At 34.8% G+C, this 9,545-nt stretch overlaps 1 protein-coding gene across 1 annotated transcript in view; it reads left to right on the forward strand.

The window, feature by feature from the left end:
* Positions 1-9,545, forward strand: part of MALRD1 (MAM and LDL receptor class A domain containing 1) — a 271,411-nt gene that overhangs the window by 158,243 nt on the left and 103,623 nt on the right. The window lies entirely within an intron of this gene.

Consider the following 9,545-nt stretch of genomic DNA (forward strand, 5'->3'; position numbering starts at 1 on the left):
TACGTGTTTGTGCTTACTTGTATCTGTGCTTCTTTTCTGGTTATTGAAGTATAAATCATGGTGCAATTTATTTCCTACAATATTTCTAATAATGTCTTGGTGAACTTCATTAAAATTTCTGTTTTATTTCAAATGAATATGTTGGCTGACTTAACTTTAAACGATAAATTATTATTTTTCCTTGAAAACAAAATACTAAAAATTATTTCTCTGGATTATTCTGGATAATATAAAAATAATGTAAAAGCCTGAAAGATAAAAGACTTCAACAGATTTGGTACCTAGAGATACAACCTAGGATATGACTGCCTGAAATATAAAAAAACAATAGGTTCAGTGACAATGGGTTCATTGCCTTTGACAGGCATCAGGAGATTTCTTTCATTAATTAGTCCAAACACCTACAAATAGGAACAGACCACTCATCAAGTAACTGCATATTTATTGAGATGTTTTATAAAGCTCTTTTTCCCAGAAAGGTTCAAATTCGTAAAGGAGGCAAAATTATTCCATCATTGTACCTGGGATTTTTTGCAGATCAACTTAACTTCACCTGTTATGCTGTTATAAGGTCCCATAAGTCCATATTTTAATTGGAGTTTCTATTTAGCAGTGTCTGAAGGAATATAATCTAATTAAACAACACATAGTCATGGGAAGTCATACTGAAGCTTCTCCTGCTGGTTCAAACTGCAATACCTTGATATTTCCATCCAGATTAAGTATCCCTTGATTTAAAGTAAAGTTAATGTCAATGAAATCAGATAATTAGGTAGTGATTAGTTGAAAATAAAAAATGTTAAGATGATCTGGAAAGGTAATTACCATCTCAAGTCTAAAAACTTAACAAACTGTCTCTGGCTAAGTCATTCCATCCATTCAAAGTTTAACTGAGAGTGAAGACTGTATAAGCAATGAAAAAGTGATGAACAACATAAAAAATTCTCTTCTTCCAGAATTATCACAGAGAAACAAGAATGGTAAGAAAAGGTAAAAAGCCATTTTTAGAAAAATCATAGTTCATGGTATGCATCAGTGTCATTTCTTAATATATGCATTGCTTGTCCACTTTCAGGAAGTCAAAGAATATTATCTATCATACCACTGAAGTGGTATAACAGATTATGAGATAAACAACAGCCAGAAATAAAACTAAAAGATCATAAAAGGGTACTATAGTCCAGCATGAACCTCTTTTGTTAAAGTTTGCAGCTAGAGAAAATCAATACATTTTCCTAAAGGAATTTCTCTGAAGTTACTGTTGTTTTGATTTTTTTCTCTTTGTTTTGATTTTTTCTCTTGAAATTGTACTACATATTCTTTGAAGAAAACTACCTGTATATGGAATAATAATAATCCAGTCAAAGTGATGGGCTGTTGAACTAGCTGCAAATGTATAGTATTCTTCAAATTGACCCCTTCAACATTTACATAAACAAAAGATATTGACAGTGCAGCTATTCAGTGCAGCTGAAATATCAGCTCACTACCCATCTGAATTCAAATTACAAGGTTTTTGATAGCAGTGCAGAAGCAAACAGAATATTCCCCAAAGAGATCTAGATATAACTAATCAAAACTTTTTCCAGTGAGATTTTGAGACATTCTAGTCTTGACTGTGAGAGTTATAAGAGAATACCATCCATTGCAGGAGACATTTCAAAGTTCAGGTGCAGCATGTTCACTGTGCCTGTTTTGGTGTTGATGGTGGGGCACCTCATCAGCATTCAGTTTATTTTAAGAGTCAGAAGAAACTGTGTATTTTTAAACATGTTTATAGAGAGCCAAGCAAGAATTATTAGGTGAAAGGGATAATATATTTCATTATTCTGTTGATCTAAAACAAGCTTTCTACAGCCACTTAAACTGTCCCTGCAATCAAAAAAAAGAAGCAGAAGGAAATCAGCAACAAAGGACAAAACCATTTGTTGAAAATAACTTTTGTGGTATTGATGTCAATTGCTTTTGCATATAGGCATTTTAATTTAAGAAGATAATTTAGGATCTAGTTCAGTTAGGGGAAGATTCTCTCAAAGACTTGAAACAAGCCTCCAAAAACAAATATGCAGATGAATAAGGAAGGTGAAACCTGTCATTAGTAACTCCCTCTGCTGACAATAACAAGGCCAATACACACAGGATCTCATTAGGAAGTTCCAGTGGACCTTACCCAGGCATTTAATTAATTCCATCCAGTTAAAAATGAGCAAAGGCACAAGGACATTCAGGAAGACAAGTCCTGACCAGGGCATGGCAAGTAAAGCCAGGGCTTATTTATTCTGTGGCAGCTGCAGCCTAACCTGGCCAGGGCAGCAGGCAGCTGGAGCCAGCATCCAGCCTCCTGCATCCAGCTGCTCAGGGCTGCTGCAGCACAGGTGAAAAATAATAATATATAATAATTATACCTGGCTGCTGCAGCACAGACCCTTACCCTGGCTGCTGCAGCACAGACCCCTTACCTGGTTCTGCAGCACAGACCCTTTACCTGGCTGCTGCTCCTCAGCAAAAGCTGGGAGCCCTCACAGTTGTTCCCCTGGCACTGCTATTGCTTTTAACCAGCCCAATGTAGAGAGGTTTGGTCCTGGAGAAATGTGTGGCTTAGCAGGTGCCACAGCATAGGTAGTGATGAGTCACAGTGGATTTTCTAATTCCCTGGTTAGTTTTAATGGAGCTAAATTTTACCATCCCAGGCTGTGGATGTGAAAATCTGCAGCAGAGGTTCTGCAGATGCCAGCTGGTATATTCTGGACATTTGTATTGGTTGGATCAAGTAGCTTAAAATCACATTTTCACAAATCAATATAATTGACCCTACTTCTATGGGAAGTCACTCAAGAATAAGGCTTAAGGAAACTGCTTATTCTTCCTCACAGCATAAAATAGAATGTGTATTTCTACATTGATTCTTCTCACTGACTGCATGAAAAGCAATCGATCCCTCACATTAATGTAGAAGTTAGAGACTGCATTGGGTTCTGGTAGCCTCAAAGCAGATTACTTGACCTCCATGAAACTAGAGGGAAAAATTAAGTTTTCAAAGATTTGCTTGAATGCTTTACTTAAGAGTTTACTGAAATCATGCTCCAAAAAATGTAGACTATCTGTAGATTTAATAAACGTAGATATAAGATTTATTTTGTAGACAAAATTAAAGTATTAGCAAAATTCTTTAAAGCTAATAGCAAAGAGTAAATTTTCCTAGTATTTAGTTCCATATAGCTGCATAGTGGTAATGGCCCTTATTTAATTAGTATCTACAACTCTGAAAAGGACAGTTTTAAACTATTTACTCCCATTACTGACCTGTGAACTGTTGTTAAAACTTGTTGTTGAGTCAATGAAATGTCATCTGACTAATGAGAGAGAATAACAGAATATTAGTTCCGAAGGAAATCAGTGGAGATACAGTGAAATACAGTATTACTTGAAAAGAGTAACTTTTATAGTATTTTTACTTCCCAGGGCAAGAACTTTTTTTGTTTGTATTTTCTGAATCTCAAACAGCACTTTTTATCTTTCTAGACATTGTTTCAAACAGTGTTGTTTTAGGCCTGATTTTGACCCAATGACATAAGCATATTTCCAAGCAAATTGAGAATGAGAGACTGATTAAATAGAAATAAATCCGTTTTCATTGAAAGCATAATTTTTCAAAAAGAGTTTGCATAGAAGGTACAAACAATTATGCACAACTGCAGGTAAACACAGATACCATTCAGTGTGTTTTATTTTCCGAGATGAGTACATTAGGAAGTTATTTCAATCTTATTGTCAGTTACTGGAAGAATATAATTCATTGAATTCCTATACTGCAACCAGATGTAAGCATTCATTCCAAGGAGTTGATGAGAGAGAATAATATATTTGAACATCTTTTGAAGGAAGAAAGTATTTAAAAAAAGAGTTAAAGAGTCACCCTTGTATTTTGGCATCTTTCTTGTGTAGATGAGAGGCTTATCAGAGGATAAACAATCATTGTTTTTCTAGAAACACATGTAAGTGAAATTGTTCGTATGTGAATTTTTAGGATTTTTTTCTTAAAATTCTTTGAGAACTTGGCTTTTTCCTCACTCAGGAGGTGAGGGAGATGAAGAGCATAGGGTTAGTGTGACTAGGGCATGTCCCTGCCACGCAGGGCAGTGCCTGGTTATAAAACCAGGCAGTCTGACACATTTAGGCAGAGTGATGCACACAGAGTCATTGGAGCAACTCAGCAATAGCCTGACACATTCTACCTGGAGTCACAAGCCGAGTATCCCAGAGCTAGTGCCACCCTCCTGATTTCTACCCCAGCCTGGCACCAAGTAACATAACGTGGCATAAATAACAAATGCACTTTCAGTCTCCTCCAGACTGCACAGCTCCCTGGTGTTTTTTCACTGGACCCACTCCTCAAGTCAGAGATCTCTGGGAGCGATTTACTTTATTGATTTGTCATCTCATAATCTCAGAGTGCAATCACATTGCTGCTTTTAGCATATGAGACTTTGAAGTGACTCTGGGATCTTTGCCGGGCAGACATATTTTGCATTTTTCTAGCACTTTTCAGGGCACACATTCAGCAGTGAAAGTTGTGATTTAAATGGGTCTCAGGGCAGAGTTCTTTGAAGGATCATAGAGCTGCTGTTTAATGATTTTTACTGCAGCAACAGACATCAAAATCAAATCTTTTTATAATAACTGTGAAACAGGCATAGGACTTTGTCTGAACAATAGCTTCTGAGGTATAGCCTTGGGCTTTGAGCATTTTCCACACCTTCTCTTCTAAAGAACTCATAAATTTAATTAACCTTTTTTTTTTTTGAGATAATAAATAATGCAAGATGTAACCTTGTGCCTGCTGATACCTTTTACAAAGCATAAAATATGGATCAGATGTAAAATTCCAAGACAGTATCTAATTTTCCTGATCAACAACCCCACTTAGAAAAAACTCTCCAAATTTCTTAGAAATGTTCTAAGAAAAAACCTGAACATTTCTAAGAGTTCCATTTGACCTCAGCAAAGGTGGAAGATCTTTCTTTTTATTTTCTTTTTCCTTTCTCATTGCTTTTTACATCCCAAAGCCTCTTTGGTCTTCCACTGAGAAAAGCATCTTTCTTTTTTTTCAAATAAATCCTGAACTGAGCAGATGTTATATTGTGAAACTTCATCAAGATCAGATGTAGCACTAACACTCATGATGCAGAACATTAATCTGTTACAGGTTTTGTATTCCTTTAATGCAACTTTTATATTTTAATTCACAGATAAGTTTTAGTGTTATGAAGATCAAGATAGTCCTTGATCTTTGGCAGGCTTGCAGTACCAAGTTGCAGAGTGCTTAAAATTACTTTGATTAATCAATAAGGGTACTTAACACAAGAGTCTAATTTTTATCCTTGTAGATTTTTTCTTTTCCTGACCTTCAGCTTTGAATTCTCATTACCTTCAGGAAGAAAAAAACAAAACCAACCAACCAACCAAAAAAAAAAAACCCACAACAAAAAGAAAAACAACAACAACAACAACAAACTAAAAAACCCAAAACAAAAAACCAAACCCATAAACAACAACAACAACAACAAAACCCCAAACAAATAAAAAACCTCAAAATCACCCCAAACCAGTTTCTGTATTTGCCATAGTTTATTTCACAGTTATGGGAGGATCTGATTCTGGTAATTTCCTGTGAGAGTCAGACCAGGAATTTTTAAGTACACATATTTACAATTGCAATAATCTCAAAGTGTATTTGTTTGTAGGTTTATATAATAGCATTAAGTAGCATTGTCTTATCATTGCACACACTGACATGCAAGGACATTGTAGAGAGCAGGTATTATTTGCAGCACAGAATAGCAGTGTCAATGCAGGCGGAGCTTTGAGAGACACCAGTTTCTTCCCACCATCTTACTGTGCAAACAAAACCCTCCACAACTCAGTAACTTCATGGTGCTTGCTGGTGAAAGGGTCATTGCAGCTCAGAGATTAATTTCGTGCCCACTTGTGGAAATCCCATAGTCCATTCACAGCAGTTTCTCCTCTTTGTAGACTCAAATTCTTCCAATGGGTTTTTTCAGTCATACTCCTCAGGTTTCCAGCTTCTCTCAGCACTTCCCCGTGTCCTCATTCTTTTGTAATTTGTTTCTGCAAGATTCAGGCCATATCTGCGATTAAAAAGTATCAGAGAGCTCAAATAAGGAATTTTAAACTGATTTTAAGACTGAAGAAACCATGTTAACATGATTTTCTGTTTAAATTATTGTAGTCGTGAGAGATGATACAGTAATATTACTAAAATCAGGAGTTAGAGACTATTTGCATTAAGTCTGGAATATGTGGGTGTAACTGTGTGGTCTTCAGGGTATATTTGATTTTGCCTTCAGCAGGAGCACTACAAGTAGAAGATGAATACTAAAAATTGCATTTCTTAGCTCCTATATACCAGATTTGTAGAAGGCCTTAATCTATCTGTGATACTAGTTTTTCTTTGGCTCCAGTTTTTAGATGATGGGGAATGTTGGTGGGATTTTTGTTTGTGTGTTTGTTTTTAATAAATAAATCTTTATTAAAAGTACACATCTTATGGAATTAAAAAATAAGGAGAATTGTTTAACATTTAGCTGCAATGCTGGGTTGTAATGTGAACCAGGAATAAGTGGGTGTCATCAAAATGTGAGCATTTTCTTAGCAGAATTGGGGTCTTGTTTTCTAAAGAGAGTGAGTATACCACAAAACCCCCACAATCTACCAAACAAACAAAAAGCACTAAGCCTTTGAGACTGTATTTAACAAAGTATGATGTGGATGCTTCTCAGATTTTCATACTAAATGAAAACTACGAGCCAAACCTTTTTTCTTAATTTTCAAATTCATACAAGAGAGAAAAAAAAATTGTATAATGGAAAGCATTCTTGTTTGTTGGATAGTAGTCATTGAATATAAATACAATTACATATTTTAAACTTATTTTAATTCTAACTTAGATTAAGAACACAATTGAAAGGTGGTGAATAAAAAAGTGCAAGTAGCCTTATTTTTATTTCTTTTCAAAATCATCTCTTTTCTCGAAACCATTATATGTCACCACACCTTTCTTATTATGATGCTAACATAAGGTTCTATACCATGGGTGCTGCTTTATTATTAATAATTTAAATTATTATTTTAATTATAATTTATAATATTATAATATAATTTATTATCATTTATATTATCTTTATAATTTGAAATTATTAAATAATAATAATTATTATTATTGTTATCCAATTTTATGAATGTCAGTTTCTCTTTCACTGAAATGTGAGAAGAGACAGAGGTTGTGGAAAGGTCATATGAAACCACAGTGGAAAATTAGGCTATTGCAATTGTATGTTTTATGTCCTTAACTTCTCAGTTTATTGGAAACTGTGTTTTGTTTGAATTACAGTGGACCAGGCAGTCAATCTATATTTGGCTGAATCAATAAATCAAGGCACAAATGTGAACCATCTTTCAGGTTTTAAATAGTTTGCTTACACTTGTTTTCTGTACATTTATACCATCTCATTTAGGCATCTGAATAAAGTACTTCTTCTTTTAAGTGACAGGATGATAAAGCTACTCTGCCATTCATGCCTTTAAAACCTTCAGCCTATATTTAGATGTTATTTGGTCTTCCCCTCAGAACCTCACTGCTGCCTTTCATGCTTTCCACTGAGTAGCACAGCTCTAGCATATTACTGTTTTCCAGTTTAATCTAGTTTGATCTGCATGGAAGAAAAACTTCTTTAAATCAGAATTTCCAATGTGATCCAGAAGAGGTACTATTTAAATTTTGATACATGAGGCATCTAATTCATTTCATTGATCAGCGAACACTAGAAGACTTTGTTATTTATGACATGGAAATATCATTAGACATGAAGGATTCTGCAGTGCACAACATTATTCTGAGCATTTTGACAGTGTGTTCAGTTCAGAATCGTGTTCAATGGGAGCTTAGAATTAGTATGTTATCACAGAGTTTTTAGCAGTCAAAAATTATTTAAGTTGATTTTCATCTCTTTAACACTTTATACACCAGCTCTGTTCTTCAAGAGTTACTAAAAGAGTGAGAGTTCTGCTTTTTTTTCTTTTCCCAGTCTAGCTGCTTTAGGAGTATGTGGGCTATGGAAAGGAATTAGGAACTGATGAAAATCTTCCCCTCACTCGCTAGCTGCACATTAATTAATCTTAGACTTTTCCATAGTTAAAAGTGTAGTTTGTTAAAGTCAGTTTCTCTGGAATTTAATCTCTATAAAAATTGCAGTCCTCTCCTTCCAAATTGTACCAAGATTTGTGGCACAGAGAAATGAGGTGTTTATTCAGGTTAGATCTGTGATTTTTTGACAAAAAACAAGTGCAGCAAGATCCTTTTAAAAAGACCACTTGTCTAGAAAAGAGCAATGTTAGAGTTTGAAAAGAGAATTTTCACTGCATGTAGTTGAAAACCTGAATTATTTTATAAATAATATCCACAAAATATGTGGTCATATGAGAAAAAAAGGTACAGATTAAGATGTGGCAGGACCAAAGTAGGAATGTCATGGTAAATGATAAAAAAATATCCTAAAGCATGTCATTAATTTTTCTGAATATACCAATTTAACTGCTACAGATTTTATACAGAGGATGCCAGTGCTATAGAAACTTCTTAGACATCATCTTGAAATATGCCTTTCCAAGCTGACATGATGAGATTGAATTTCTGCTGTAGAAGTGGTAGGGAAGGGCATTTTTCCACAAATCCCTTGGAGTTCTCTTTTTCTTGGGTTGCTTTGTCACTTAGTGGCTATATTTTTCTTGATTTGCCTTTTTAAATGTTGCAATATTTCCTCAGTTCACAGTAAAAGGTTTATACTCTTCTGATAATTAGCTCTGTGCTTATTTGCTTCAGGCAATAAATCCATTTAGAAAACACAGACAAAACTTCTGCACTGTCTGCAAGATCTAAGGAAAAAGTGGAGCCAGAGAATTGAGGTTATCACAGCTACTGAAACTATAAACCAGAAGTGGGTAATGTAATAGTTGCTGCGCTGGGAAAAAAAATTGAAGGATCTTTAAGGGATTTTGATTGGAAAAAAAATAATGAAACAGAAAGAAGTGCCACAGAATTTCCTGTTCTACCTTAGTTTTATTTGTATTTGTTTTGAAAGATATAACAAATTCTCTTATATATATTGGAGCGTGGCTGACATGTGTTCCCATGTCTCTTTTTAGATCAATCATTTTGCCTTTTTCTGGAAAATTATGGCTGTTACCACAGGAAAGACTTCTTAGAAAGAGATCTCTGTACTTTCTACAGTAGGGAGATTTTTTTCCTAAGAAATATGTTAAGGTCACAGGACTTGATTTTAAAATGCAATTTGTCCCAGTCTGGGTGGGACAAATTCCTATTACTTAAAGTCATAGATTCCCACAGAGCAACCACTGCTGCAATCACTTTAGTCTCTCTTTGTTTTACTCCCCATGTCAAAGAGTATTTTAAGTATGATTTGTCTCATTGTAGAGCAAACATGTCTAAGAGCAAAGGTGGCTGTTAC

The sequence above is a fragment of the Geospiza fortis genome, unplaced genomic scaffold, assembly GCF_000277835.1.
Source record: "Geospiza fortis unplaced genomic scaffold, GeoFor_1.0 scaffold138, whole genome shotgun sequence".
Lineage (NCBI taxonomy): Eukaryota > Metazoa > Chordata > Aves > Passeriformes > Thraupidae > Geospiza > Geospiza fortis.